The following is a 13,844-nucleotide window of genomic DNA, read 5'->3' as shown; positions in this document are numbered from 1 at the left end:
GAAGGGGCCTCGCACTGGGGGAGAGCCTCCATGGAGATGTCGCTCACAGCGCCGACTTCAAGGTAGCCTCTCCATGGGGGTGCGGGATGGAGCACCGTCGGCGCCGGGAGGTCGAGCTAAGGAGAAGGTGCGATGCGATGAGTGTACAACCTCTTTGGTGGCGCTGAGTAGGCCTCGACTTCGTCCGAGGAGTCGGTGAGGATGCTGCAGTTTCGGTGGAGCAGGTTAAGGCGGCGCTGTGGGGATGGAGCAGCCATGATAGACAAGGCGATCGTCGGAGCAGCTCCTTGGAGGTGGAGAACTGGGCGGCTGAACCAGCGGGACGACGAGATGGACGACAGATCCTCATCCGGGGAGGTGGACAAGGGACGTCGAGCTGTTGCGGTGGATGACATCGTCGGGGAAGAGGCTCCGGCTGGGCGGCGGTGAGGTGGCGGACGGAGGAGGGTGGGGTTTTGCAGCTGGAGCGGAGAGGTTATGGCGGCCTGGGATTTCGAATGGCAAAAAGGAGGTGATGGGAGGGGGTGAACCATGACTTAGGGACGTTCTTGTCCAAAATGTAGCGTGTGTTACAAAAGTACCCTCCACCGATTTGAACTAGCGGCCCTTTCGGCTCAGGGTTAGAAGGGGGATTTCGCTGTCGGGATTTGGCAGCTGGAGGGAGTTTTCACACATGTTGTAATTTCGGGATAGCAAGGCGCTGGTTGTGAAGGCGCCAGTTTTGGGAGCACGATATCTGAATTTTCAGGATATAACAAGGCGCTGGTTGAATTTTAGGGACAAGCCTAACGTGTAATATTGTACTTGTATGTACCAAATCAATTCACACTTCCCTCAACCAAAAAGAAAACGAAAAAATAAAAATATTCACACCACACAAAGAAAGAGTCTTGCCCCGTTTTACTATAAAAATGCTATTCAAAGCTACTCCCTCCTTCCATCTATATAGGGCCTAATGCGTTTTTCGATGCTAATTTTGACCAAATATTAGAGCAATAATATATGACATGCAACTTACACAAAGCACACCGTTAAATTCGTCTGTAAGGTTCTTTCAATGATATAATTTTCACATTGTGCTTGTCATGTATTATTAATCTTGTCAATAGTCAAAGGCGGTCTTAAAAAACGCATGACGCCCTATATAGATGGAAGGAGCGAGTATGAATCCATGTTATGTCCAATTAATTTTTTTCTCTTGCTATATAATGCATGTAACCTACTCATACCAACATTTTAGTGCATTCCAAATGTCTATACTATCGCTGCAATTCGAAATGAATTTGAATTTGTTTCTCTATTTCAATAAGAATCTACAATCATAATTGTTGCCAACTTCAACCATCATTCGTGTATTACCTTAATAACACACCACATGATTAGTATAGAGATAGATATGAACTATCTGTACTACATGAACTTGAATTCTATTTTTTGAATACACTTGATGTTGATTCCAAATAATAGTACATTTGATGTACTAACTATATATTCATAATCTAAACCATGTTCCATACGTGTACACCGTGTTTATCACACATAGTATAGTGCCCCGCCCCCTACATTATGACAAGTATTTAGACCTAAGCTGCAAAAGCCACACATTAGCCCAAATTATGATCAATGTTCTATACATTATACGTAGTACTAGCAAGATGCCCATGCGTTCCACAGAACATCAACATGATCAAGGGGAGGCCTAATTTGCAAATATGGAGCGGGGTGTGGGTATCTTTTTTCAAAATTGCCATAGTTTCCTTCCTATCCATCAGATATAAATCGAACGACCTATATTGCAGGATGGCTGGCACACCATCATCAACAACTCCGTTTTTATAAGAGTAGAGATAAAATATATTATATGTAGTATAGCATGTTCATAACCACACCATGTGTATCACCATTATATATATTCACACATGCATCGGTTTAAAACACTATGATAAATTCTTCAAATATCCGAATTCGCTTTTTATAATGAAGTATGATCTCTATTCGTCTTTTACACCCACACAATCCTCTTATCTTTGCAGCTAGCTAGTGCTAACTTTCTCTCATGCATGCACATGCCCGCATCCCTCTCACCCTCCCTCAACATTCTCTAGCTCCATCGCGCAAATTCGTCTTTTCATTTTAGGTCGTTCACCCACGGTGTGTGTAGGCCCCCCAGCTCCTTCTTTACGACACACATCGATCGATATGCCTCTCTAGCCAGGTGTGCCTAGCACAAAACACAAGATTCCCCTCTTCTCTTATCACCGTCCATGCCTCACTCCCACCACTCTTTTCATCGATCTCGTACTCACACACTCCTTCCCCCTCGATATAGTATGACTCTCGCACCACCTCCTAGATGCATCCCTCTCTCTCTATCCTTCTCCCCGTGCCTCATTTGCTTCTAACACACACATGCATGTATACTGATCGATCTCCCAACATATACCTAGGTCGACTTTAACTATTCCCCCCCCCATCGATCGACGTTCCTCACAAGTTATGTCTCTCCTTTCTCTGACAAAGGACGATTGATCTTCCTATGTAGTTATGTTTGCTTACCACAGCCATATCGCCCCCTCATCATTCGTGCATGCCTCCTGACCCGTCTCTCACACACACGTGCACAGACAGGCACCCATCCCTCTCTTATTGATATTGTAGGCGTGTCCTCCGGTTGTCTAGCAAGCTTATCCCACCATTTGTTAGAAGCAACTCCACTACCACACCCTCCAACACTCTAGCTCTGTCTCTCTCCCAACCTTATTCCTCTCCTACACATATGCATGGATGCCGATCGATCTCCCTTAATACATGAGGTAGATCGATCTCCCTTAATACATGAGGTAGGCCTCTCTCCTCCTCCACATGTATACCAGCCATTGTACCTCTATAGTTAATTAGGCATCCCTCCCCCCCACCACACACCGATAGTCAAGCGCTGTAGGTAGGTATCCATGCCACAGAGACAAACTTCACCTGTCCCCTCTCATGTTCCAGTAGGCCAGACACTATATATCTTTGACGTGGGCACACACAAATTCGATGGCACTCTTTATCGATCGCGCATGCACACACACGCACACACATCATCCGTCTCTTCGATTCTATGGACACCTCAAGCCGATGATACCTCCACTCTCTTCTCGTGGATCCCCCCTCTATATATATGATATATCCAGGACTCTATTTCACACACATTGCATATGTTACATTTTTTGATTGACCCCACCCCCCAAAAAAACTCTCACGAACCCACACACTATACTATCTCTCTATGTTTGTATCTTTCTCACACAACCCCACATAGGTGGTGTACGTATACAAGAAGAGAATAGGTGCACCGTGCATGTACTCACGCTTGTGCCCAGCCACACCCACGCGGGTACACGGTGGAGCTCATTTCTGTACGAAATGGCAGCCCATGTGCTAATTTGAATGCGTGTAGCAGTTGTTTACCTATGGAGGTCGTGTACCACGCGTGCACGAAACAAAGTTCGACTTGATGCATTGGCGCATTATTTTTAAATAAAGTTATATCGCTCAATGGCACGTACACAGAATATAAAACAATTTTTATGGAGAAAAAGGTAGTCCGCTCCACTATATACAATGGAGCATGCCTGCCTGGTTTGTCTCTCTTCAGAGTATCTCACACAAAGTAATGGTGGCCTCTCTCTCTCTCCCCGTTGGTCACTGATCCGGCCGCATCCCGTCCGCCGGCGGAAAGGGAGGACGTGCATCGTTTCTCCGTTCGACGGCGCCGAGGCAGCACGTCCCGATATGCGGTACACGCCGTTCTCTCTAACCAAGCTCCGGCGTGGTAGGGCCTACGCCACCTGCTCGCTGCCGCAGTATGGGTAGATTCCGCCCGCCACCGCTCACCTAGTTACATCCCGACGACCTCCAGGTATCCCCTCCGGCCTTGCTCCACTGCCTGTCTTCCCACGTCACTGCATGTGGATCTTCCATAGTTCTTTTCCCAAAATGTAGCTCGTCCGGCGTATTTTCCATATTGCAATCTCGTCCTCACACCGTGTTGTTATCTTCCCTTAGGACAAGGAATATGCTTCTTTTTTGTCGTCCCATGTGTCATCAACTGTTATTTGCCAGTAATTGTTTCCTTTCTACCTCTTTTTTTGCAAACAGGGTTATCCATTTCACCTCGCTGCTATTGCAACCTTTTGGTGAACTGCATAAATCACTTTTTTCTTAAGAGTGTTTTGTGCAGTTCTACCAAAATATCACACGGGCAGCGTCTCTACATTTCAGTGCGACTGCACAAAGGGAGATTGGTTTTGCTCTATCCTCCTCATCCAACTCCGAGCCTAATCTTCTCCAACTAGTTAGTCTTAAGAGAGACTGCAAAGGTGACCGACTTCTATTTGTGTGTTTATTGTTTCATCAGCAGTCCTCTATTATCGTAATCACACTTAATATCTTTGGAACAGGGACGCTCAACTCTATTTTAGTGGAACTGCATAAAATGATCGAAATATTGCATGCTCCAGACAGCTACTTTTTCCCCAACATGCCTTGTTGATTTAGACAGAGCTGGGTGACGTTGCTGCCAATGAAAGCATGGATCAATTTTAATTTAACACCTTCTCATAACTTTGTCTTCAGCTGTGATGTAAATATTAGCTTTGATTAGCAAGGAAGTTAGTTTTTTATTGTTTCCGAAAGAGCATCAATGGCAAGACACACGAAACAAAAGCTAAAAGCTCACACCATTGTACAATTTCATGTCGCTGGAAAATTATTTGTATAGTACGTCAGTTATGTAAACAAATGCTGGAAGCTTGATAGCATTGCCAGAAGCCTCTTCGGCATCCGGGTCCATGTGCCATGCACAAAATTATACTCCATTGTTCCTAAATATTTATCTTTTTACAAATTTCAAATGGGCATATTTTAAAGTGTAGATTCACTCATTTTGCTTCGTATGTGTACTCCCTCCGTTGCTAAATATTTGTCTTTCTAGAGATTTCAACAAGTGACTACATACGGAGCAAAATGAGTGAATCTACACTCTAAAATATGTCTATATACATCCGTATGTAGCAGTCCATTTGAATCTCTAAAAAGACAAATATTTGAGTAGTCACTCATTGAAATCTCTAGAAAGACAAATACTCCGGAGTATATTTAAGAACCGAGGGGGTAGTGCACAGCCGCATGGGAGACTCAGACCAGTCGTTGTGCCACATTAATAGTGAGTAATGAGCAGTCAAATCATAAGCCCCACCTTTCCACTGTAAGTTGCTCGGAAGAAGCAACCATCAATACGCTCTTCTTTGAATCCGCTCATACTACTCCATCTGTCACTGTTTATAGAGCGCGCTTCAGAAAAAGAGAAAATCTCTGGGACCAAGGCGACTAGGATCGGCCTGAAAAATAGCATTGGTAGTTATAGCACGACGTCTATTACTAGATGAAATAATGCGTACACACATGCATGTAGTGCTTTCACCCCGGGTACACACATGCATGCACTTACTCCACTCCGTAGTACTACATCGAGAGAATATGCGGTTACCACACCCTAATTAATTGAGCATTAAACCAAACGCGTCTAACACTACTGGAAACAGACAATTTGCCACCAGTCAGTTCTTTGCCGTCTGCCAGCGGATGGCAAAGAACGTCTTTGCCATCTGCTTACAAAAAACAGACGACAAAGAACTGACAGATGGCAAAGAACCTGGTTGCCATCAGCCAGTTCTTTGCCATCCGCCAGCCGATGGCAAAGAATTTTTGTCGTCTGCTGGCAGACGGCAAAGAGGTCGGTGGGGTCCAGTGCTGTAACGACCAATCAACCCACCTCTTTGTCGTTTGCCAGCAGATGGCAAAAAATCTTTTTCGTCTGCTAGCAGATGGCAAAGAAGTGGGTGGGGCTCAATGGATGATGGAGCTGTAACGGCCCACTAGCCCCACCTCTTTGCCATCTGCCAGCCGACGGCAAAGAGGTGTGGCTTTGTCATCTGCTGGCTGATGGCAAAGAAGTGGGACTATGGGTGTGTTTGGTTTGTGCCCCCACTAGCCCAGCCAAAAATTTGGCATGACCAATATTTTGGCGAGCCATAATTATTTGGATCATAGCCAATGCACTGCCAAAATTTTGGCACAATTGCTAAGACTTCATTTGGTTTGCTACGAACTGATTTGCCAAATACTGTATTTGGTAACTTGGATTGAGTAGTGTTTGAGTTTTGCACCTTGAGCCAACAAAGGAAGATGCACATAAAAAATATTACTCCTACTCTTTAATAATATATAAAATTAATTAACTTTAATATGCTAAATAAATTAAATCAGCATGCAAGACTACTGAGACTCAGAGCCGAACCGAGAATCCAAGATAATTATGAGTGGTGTTGGCATAATTAGTTCAGTAGATATTTTTAGGGATAGTTAGTCCAGTAGTAGAAGGTACTACTTCAAGGGAGTCGAGTAGTAAATTATATTGGGCTGCCGCTTACACGGGGATTAATCCATCCAAACAACCACCTCGGTGATTTGGCAACAACCCGCGCGATTATTCCCGCCGTAGTGATTATCCTTTAACTGTACGAGACCGCTGTTAACAAAAAAAAGGAAGCTCACGTAAATAGTGGGGAGAGTCATGTTGCCAATTATTTGGCGAGCATTTTCCACGCCCTCGCCGCGCCCTTGAATTGGCAAGAATCACACGCGGGCGTTCCGGGCGGGGTGGGCGAGCCGATTTTTTGGCGTCAGTCCAAACGGCAACCAAATCTCGTTGGCGAAACCAAGCACACCCTATCTCCTCGCCTCTCTTCTTCACAAAGAAAAACTCCTACCCTCTCTCCCAGCCCCCCCCCCTCTCTCCCCACCTCTCCCAGCCACCACCGCACGGCGCCCCAGCCCCGCGTCCCCGACGCCGCCAAGCACCGCCACCGCAGCCCGCCCCTCCCCGCCACCGCAACCTGCCCCTCCATCGTTCCAAGCCGCGGCGCCGCCCCCTCCCCCAACCATAGCCGCCACACGCAGCAGCCATGGCGGACTGCACCTTCAGCGTCGGCAGCCGCCGCTCGTCCATGCTGTGAAGCCATCCCCGCCCTGCTCGCCTTCGTCCGCCGCCGTCGTGGACCGTCTCCTCCGTCCCCGACAACACATCCTCGCCCTCGTCTGCCGCCATCACCGACCGGCTCCTCCGTCCCCGACAAGTCATCCCGGTCCTGCTCGCTGTCTTCCGCCGAAGAACCCGGCGGCTGTGTCGATTCTCTGCCTCCCCGACCACCTCTTCCGATTTTGCGAAGGTGATGCCCTCTTTGCTGCCCGACCACCTCTCCCTGTACATGTTCATGCTCTGCTGCATATATGTTCAGAAAGCTGAGAACCATTTTGACTTATGTGATCTGAAGACCCCCCAACCTGCAGAAAATGTTTGAAGACCCCTCATTAAACATGCCTAGAGCTATGTGATCTACACCATTTTAGCAAATGGGAAATATGATATATGTGATGACTGCCGAGACAATCCACCGGGAGCATTAATTTGCTCGGAGACTAGAGAGTGTGCAACAGCAAGTTCCTGATTGATTCAAAAATTAGCATGAAAGTAAAAAAAGTAACACACACACACACAGACAGACAGAGTATAATCTACGAGTAGGTGTGCAACCTGTGAATCAACCAATATAATGCATCAAAAATCCTAGCATATACAATTCATTCTGATGTGTAAAAATGGACCTTTAAAATAATATGTTACACTGCTGATACATGTATTGTTCACAGAAGATCCCAATCGGTGAAAACTGAGAACCATTTTGACTTTTGCTCTCATTCCCACAGCCACACTCTACAGTTCACAAACACAGACACACCAGGTGTGCTTCTTTCTCACTCGTGTAGTTTCCCTTCTGTCTCAACTACTCTATTTTTCCAAGCAAAAATCTGGGATGAGGATATAAATCCTTTTTGTTTTGTTTTGATGAAGACACAAAAATCTTGCTAGTTCTATTCTCTTCAGTTTGTACTTTGGAGCATATCAGGAAGCGGCCACACTGGTACAATATGAAAGATCTTGCATTTTGGTATCCTAATTCACAACATTCATTGGTGGATATAGTTTTGGTTTCAAAGTATTGGTTGCAACATAAAAAATATGGAGATTAGTCTCTGTAAGATAAGACTCCATTTCCATTTTCATAATAAAAATGAGGCCGTGTCCTTTGATAAAAAAAAAATCTTGCCTATATTATCAACACTTACGGTTATAGTAGTACATATTTTGTTATACTGAGTGTCAACTCTTATATATTCCGCCAGGCTTAGTTGCATTTTAGAGTTGTCCTTGATGTTCGGCCCCCCTTATGTTTATTTCCTGGCTCCGTCGTTGCCTACTTCACATACAGATTGGATATTTAGTTGTATATTTAGCACCAACAAAACCATAAAGCTTACTATAGTCTCCATATATATATATATATATATATATATATATATATATATTTTATAGAAGATTAGATCATGTTTCTTTATACACACACAAAGAAGAATACCTTTCTATTATGATTATTTATTCATCATTATTTTAGGCATATTAGTATGGAAGCTAGGCTAGTATTGTGGTAGTGATTCCAGTTTGATTCTTTGAAATCTGCAGCTCTTTGTTTTAACTCCGAGGTTGGCGCTGATGTCATTGGTGAGAAAATTAGATGAAAAAAACATCAAAAGCCCCTCAAAGAACATCCCACGATAATACCCAGTCTCATCTTCCGCCCTTTGATTATTGTCCAGCTTGTTGCACTATCCCATGTGAAGAAGCAATCTATCTGAGAAAGAAATTTTAAGAGGCTGGCCTATTAATTTTAAGAGGATTTTTAACCCAGCTTTTTCTGTTTAGTGCCGGTTTGGCCTGCCTTAGCTTTTATATTTGAACAATCAGGTTCACAAATAGATACCAACCTAGACACGAGCTGGATAAACCCTATCTGATTTTGTTTTCTCCACTTGAGATTTGTAGGGGAGGTTGCATTGCCCGGAGGAAAGGCAGAGGAGGGTGATATTGATGATGCAGCAACATCATTAAGGGAGGCAAAGGAGGAGATTGGGCTTGATCCAGCCTTGGTCACTGTCGTTTCCTCGCTTGAGCACTTCTTGCCCAAGGTAAGATGTCTATGAGTTCTCGCCCACCCCGGCGACCCCTGGCTAGAGGTGGTTGATTACACCTGATGAGGAGAAGTAAGTGCATTTACTCTTTTTTAACCTTTTGCCTTCACGTTTCTTTGAATATCTAATCCGTTAGTCTTGTCATACTGCAGGTCTTGGAAACACGGTCGTGGTGTCCGCAGGCCCAACACGGTCCTTGGTGTGATTTGTCGCCAGAGCTTCCCGGGGTGGGTCATGTTGCCTGGTGAGGGCCAGGTTCCAAAGCTAGGAATGACCTGGGAGCACTACTTGGTTGCCCCGGCCACGCCGGGGGAGAGGATCGGCGGTGCCGAGTGCCACACGGTGGCCGACGTTGTGATCCAGACGTTTTGGGTAATTTTTCCTCTCTCGTCTACGTTGTGTTTTCTTGTTTGATTGGCAACCCTAGTGATTGTATTAATTCGTGTTTTCTTGTTTGATTGCAGACCTTTTACAAGTGTGCTGAGGGACAGGAGGAGGCCGCGGCTCGGGTTATCGAAGCCGAGTGCATACGGCTACTTCAAAACTGGCGGAACATGGCTTGGACGTAGGCTACTCGAGACTACTTTGCCTCGATTGGTATTAGGATGTCCAAGTTGAAGTGTCGCACAAAGTATCTGAGTAAGGAGAAGTACATGAAGGTACTTACCTATTCTTAAGGTCTTGTATTTAGTTTTCTTGATTTGATTCGTAGGCGTAGCGCTCAAATTTCTCTTACTTAACTTAGGTGCCCTCGAGATGGTGTGCGGATAGGCTGGATTGTTGGGAGGCATTGGTGGATGAGTGGTGCTCTCCCCAATGGCTATCCACCCACAACAATGCAAAGGATCGGCGTGGCAAAATGAGCGGTGTGCCACACCATCAAGGCAGCGTCAACCTATATCAGTACGGGGATAACTGGGTATGTGGTTTGCTTCATGATTCATTCAAATTCAGTCTTCATGCTAGCTTGAGCCCTTAACTAATACTTTGTTCCTCTCTTTTAGGCGCGGCACAACAAGACGGATGTGCCAGAGCTGTTCGACCTCTATGCCATGGCTCATAGAGCCCCTTTTAAGAAGGCCAAGGCATTCTCTGAGTCTGATCTCGACAATCCAAAGAACTTCACCAACCACGCCTCCCACAATAAGCTCGTGAGGTACAGAGACAAGGGGAAGGCGAGGAAAGGGCCGGACTTTAACCCGAGCCAGCCTATTGATCCAGAGCTGGTGATGATATCTAGTGGCGAGAGGAACCATGGCTTGTTAGCCATTGGGGATGGATTGATATGTTGTACTAGCACTCTCTCGCAGATCAAGAGGTGCCAGACGAGCTCCGATCCTGAGATAAGGCCTCGTCCACGGCCAATGGATCTCGAAATCAACATCAGTTATACAGAATTAGATACCTTTCCTCCATTACATTATGTGTGCGGTCGTCGATGATTACAATGCTAAAGAGGAGTGGTGTTGCAGGCTGCTATTGAGGAACAGAGAACAAAGACCCAGGAGCTTCTGCGGAGGAAAGGAGGCAGGCGGCAGAGAGGGAGAGGGAGACTGAGGAGAGGACGGCTAGGCTTTTGGAGGAGGAGAGGAACCGAAACGACTTGGCTAACCGGGCTATATACGAGCTCTTCGTGGTAAGTTTCTTCTGCATATTAGCTAAATCGTGCATGCAATGTTCCTTTTATTAGTAACTAATATGACTGACTTGTCAAAACCAAATGTGCAGTCCATGTGCGAGAAGAACAGTCAGACCCCTCCGCCAATGCCAGTCATTGCTCCGGCGGACACGGTGAGTTTCATTTGAATGGACATTACTTATTAGTCTTCACATTTGAGTTGCATCATGCTAATGAGACATTGCAAATGATCTTTAATTTGGTGCAGCATAACTCCCGACAAGAATCGACGTCTGCCATTGGCGCGAGCAAGAACCTCGATCCTCCTCCGTCCGCCACTACCGCGAGCAAGAACCCCGATCCTTCACCTACGGGTTGACGGTAAGTTTTGCCTAGTGCTTTGCTTAATTAGCTCCAAAATGACCTATTTAACCTAGGATAGCTCTAAAATAACCTATACTTAGCATTTTTCCTCCAAAATGACTTAATATGCTTAACTAGCTTAAAATTGACCTATTTAACCTAGGATAGCTCTAAAATGACCTACACTTAGCATTTTTTCCTCCAAATGACTTAATATGCTTAGCTAGCTCTAGAATGATATAATATGCTTACGAAATGACATATTTTAGTTCCGAAATGACTTCATATGCTTAGCTAGCTCTAAAATGACATAATAAACTTATTAGTTCCAAAACGACCTTACTTAGCATTTTTTACACCAAAATGACTTAGTATGCTTAGGTAGCTCAAAAATGACATAATAACCATATTTAGCTCCAAAATGACCTATTTTACAGATATAAGTTGCATCATAATAATCTTCACATTTTAGTTGCATCATAATAATCTTCTTCTTCTAGTCTTCTTCTTCTAACTTTCTTCTTTCCCATTTTGTAGATTTGCTTCAGATCACGGAAGGTTGGGTTGATGGAGTGCTTGTCTTTAGTTTTTGTTTTGACTTTGTGAAACTTTCTACCTATGATGAAACTGTGTAATATTGATGAAACTATGTATATGTATGGATAAAACTTGCTACTATTGGTAACATGTGTTGGATATATTTGCGTTCATGACTATTGGTAATATGTGTTGAATATGCTATATTGGTCATATATATATATATATATATATATATATATGTTTGATTTTCTATGAAAATGAATTGATATAAGAAAAAACAAAATTAAATGAGGCAATATAGGCACTTTGCCATCCGCTGGCAGATGGCAAAGAGGCCATGTGGCAGCAACCTGTGTAGCGCTCGTCTGGCCTATTTGTTCTCTTTGTCATCCGCCAGCAGATGGCAAAGAGCCTGCATCCTTTGCCATCAGCTGGCGAATGGCAAAGAGCCTGCAGCCTTTGCCATCAGCTGGCCGATGGCAAAGAGCCTGCACCCATTGCCATCAGCCGGCGGATGGCAAAGAGCCTGCAGCCTTTGCCATCTGCTGGCGGATGGCAAAGCACGCCGTTAGCCTCCTAATGTGGCTAACCCCGTTCCTCAGACTTTGCCATCGGCCAGCTGATGGCAAAGGCTATAGGCTCTTTGCCATCTGTCAGCAGACGGCAAAGAAGCCTTTACCAGAGTTTATTCAGCCGGCCCTTTGCCATCTGCTGGCAGATGGCAAAGCCCTTTGCCATCCGCCGTCCGTGCCTTTGCCATCTGCCATGCCTGATTCCAGTAGTGTAAAGTGTCTCTGATGGTGGAAATGCATTGAGAGAAATGCATCATAATGAAGCGTGCCCTGTAAACTATGACGGAGGGAGGAGTAGTATGAAGGTGCAAAACCAAGTACGCGTATGACCAGTCGGTCAATGCACCTCCTCTTGGCATATCACTGACATGTGGGACCGGAGTGTGAGCAAACCGATCTCAATTGACGACAAAATGGCAAACCCGCCGTTCCTTGAGAGAGACGAGGAGCGAGAACACACAGACGGGCTCGCACGGAGGCCAAGATATATTCGAGCATGGTTGATCGATATCATCATTACATGTTGGGCTACCTTTTTCCGCCCTTCTGAATAAATGTGTACTTTATCAGAGATTAAAAATAATAATAGTATAGAGGCTCCACCATGCGGTTCTAGTAGTAGTACTACTCGTACTACTAAACCTTGCGCTTGCTCTTCGCCTCTTCGTGAAGTCGAACAATGATGGTACTCCGCATGTTCGGTACTAGTACAGTGTATGCCTCTGGCAATCTGACACCAAATGAACTGATGCATGTCCACCGCCTCGGCGAGGGTACGTTGCATTAGTCAAAAGGCGTAAGCAAGCTTCACCTTGTCCTGCAAGCTTCTCCTCGTTCTGCTAGTTGACGGGACACACCAAAAAGTAGTGCTAGTCCATACTCCCTCCTTTCCAGTTAATATGGCTTAATCTTTTTTGCGGGTAAATGAGAGAGCTTTATTCATATATAAGCATTCTTAGGACGATCAGCCAAGACACTGGTCACTAGGAAGCGAGGTACCCCGCAAGAAAAGAAGTAGGAAGAGAGGTGTTTCATCAAACCAGCTGCCGGCCACATTCAAAGTGCAGCAAGCACGGTTCGCACAAAGATGCGCCGCAAGGTTTGCTGACCTGTTTACATGCTGAATAACAAAAAAAAGAGGAAATATTACCGAGCACTCCTATTTGTAACAGGATATGAGCCAGAATTAAGCGAGAATTGTGGCGAGTGTTCCATGCAATCAACTTCCATTATCACATGCGAGAACCCTTGAAGAGAACCAAATGTGTTGAAGATTGCTTTATCGCATTTTAAAAATATAATAAGAGTGCAGCCGCTCCTCCATCCGGTTCCTAGTACTAGTATAGTACATACCTATATAGACTATAGTAGTAGTACTAGTACTAGTAAACTTTGTGCCTGGTTGTTCGCCTCTTCGGGAAGTGCAACAATAATAGTACTAGTACAGTGTATGCTTCTGGCAAGCTGACACCGAATTAACTATTGCACGTCCACCGCCTGAGCGAAGGAGAGCTTGCATTAGTCAAAAGTTTCTCCTTGTCCTGCGAGCCACCGCGCGCAAGCTTCTCCCGTCCTGCAAGCTTCTCCTCGTTCGACAAGTTGACGGGACACAACAAAGT

General features: G+C 45.1%; 1 long non-coding RNA gene across 6 annotated transcripts; it reads left to right on the top strand.

Moving 5' to 3' along the window:
• Positions 1–6,849: 6,849 nt before the first annotated feature.
• On the top strand, positions 6,850–11,753 carry LOC123061165 (uncharacterized). 6 transcript variants are annotated; one of them, XR_006428589.1, is made up of 10 exons: positions 6,850–7,274; positions 7,756–7,847; positions 8,987–9,129; positions 9,285–9,504; positions 9,597–9,791; positions 9,878–10,051; positions 10,137–10,768; positions 10,861–10,923; positions 11,019–11,131; positions 11,651–11,710. It is a non-coding gene; the product is annotated as an uncharacterized lncRNA (long non-coding RNA). The 6 variants fall into 6 exon arrangements; XR_006428587.1 differs by having other exon boundaries at positions 6,851–7,274; positions 7,759–7,847; positions 8,987–9,204; XR_006428586.1 differs by having other exon boundaries at positions 6,851–7,274; positions 8,987–9,204.
• The last annotated feature ends 2,091 nt before the right edge of the window (positions 11,754–13,844 follow it).

The sequence above is a fragment of the Triticum aestivum genome, chromosome 3A (assembly GCF_018294505.1).
Source record: "Triticum aestivum cultivar Chinese Spring chromosome 3A, IWGSC CS RefSeq v2.1, whole genome shotgun sequence".
NCBI classification, from domain to species: domain Eukaryota; kingdom Viridiplantae; phylum Streptophyta; class Magnoliopsida; order Poales; family Poaceae; genus Triticum; species Triticum aestivum.
This window is presented reverse-complemented; position numbering and strand designations above follow the sequence as displayed.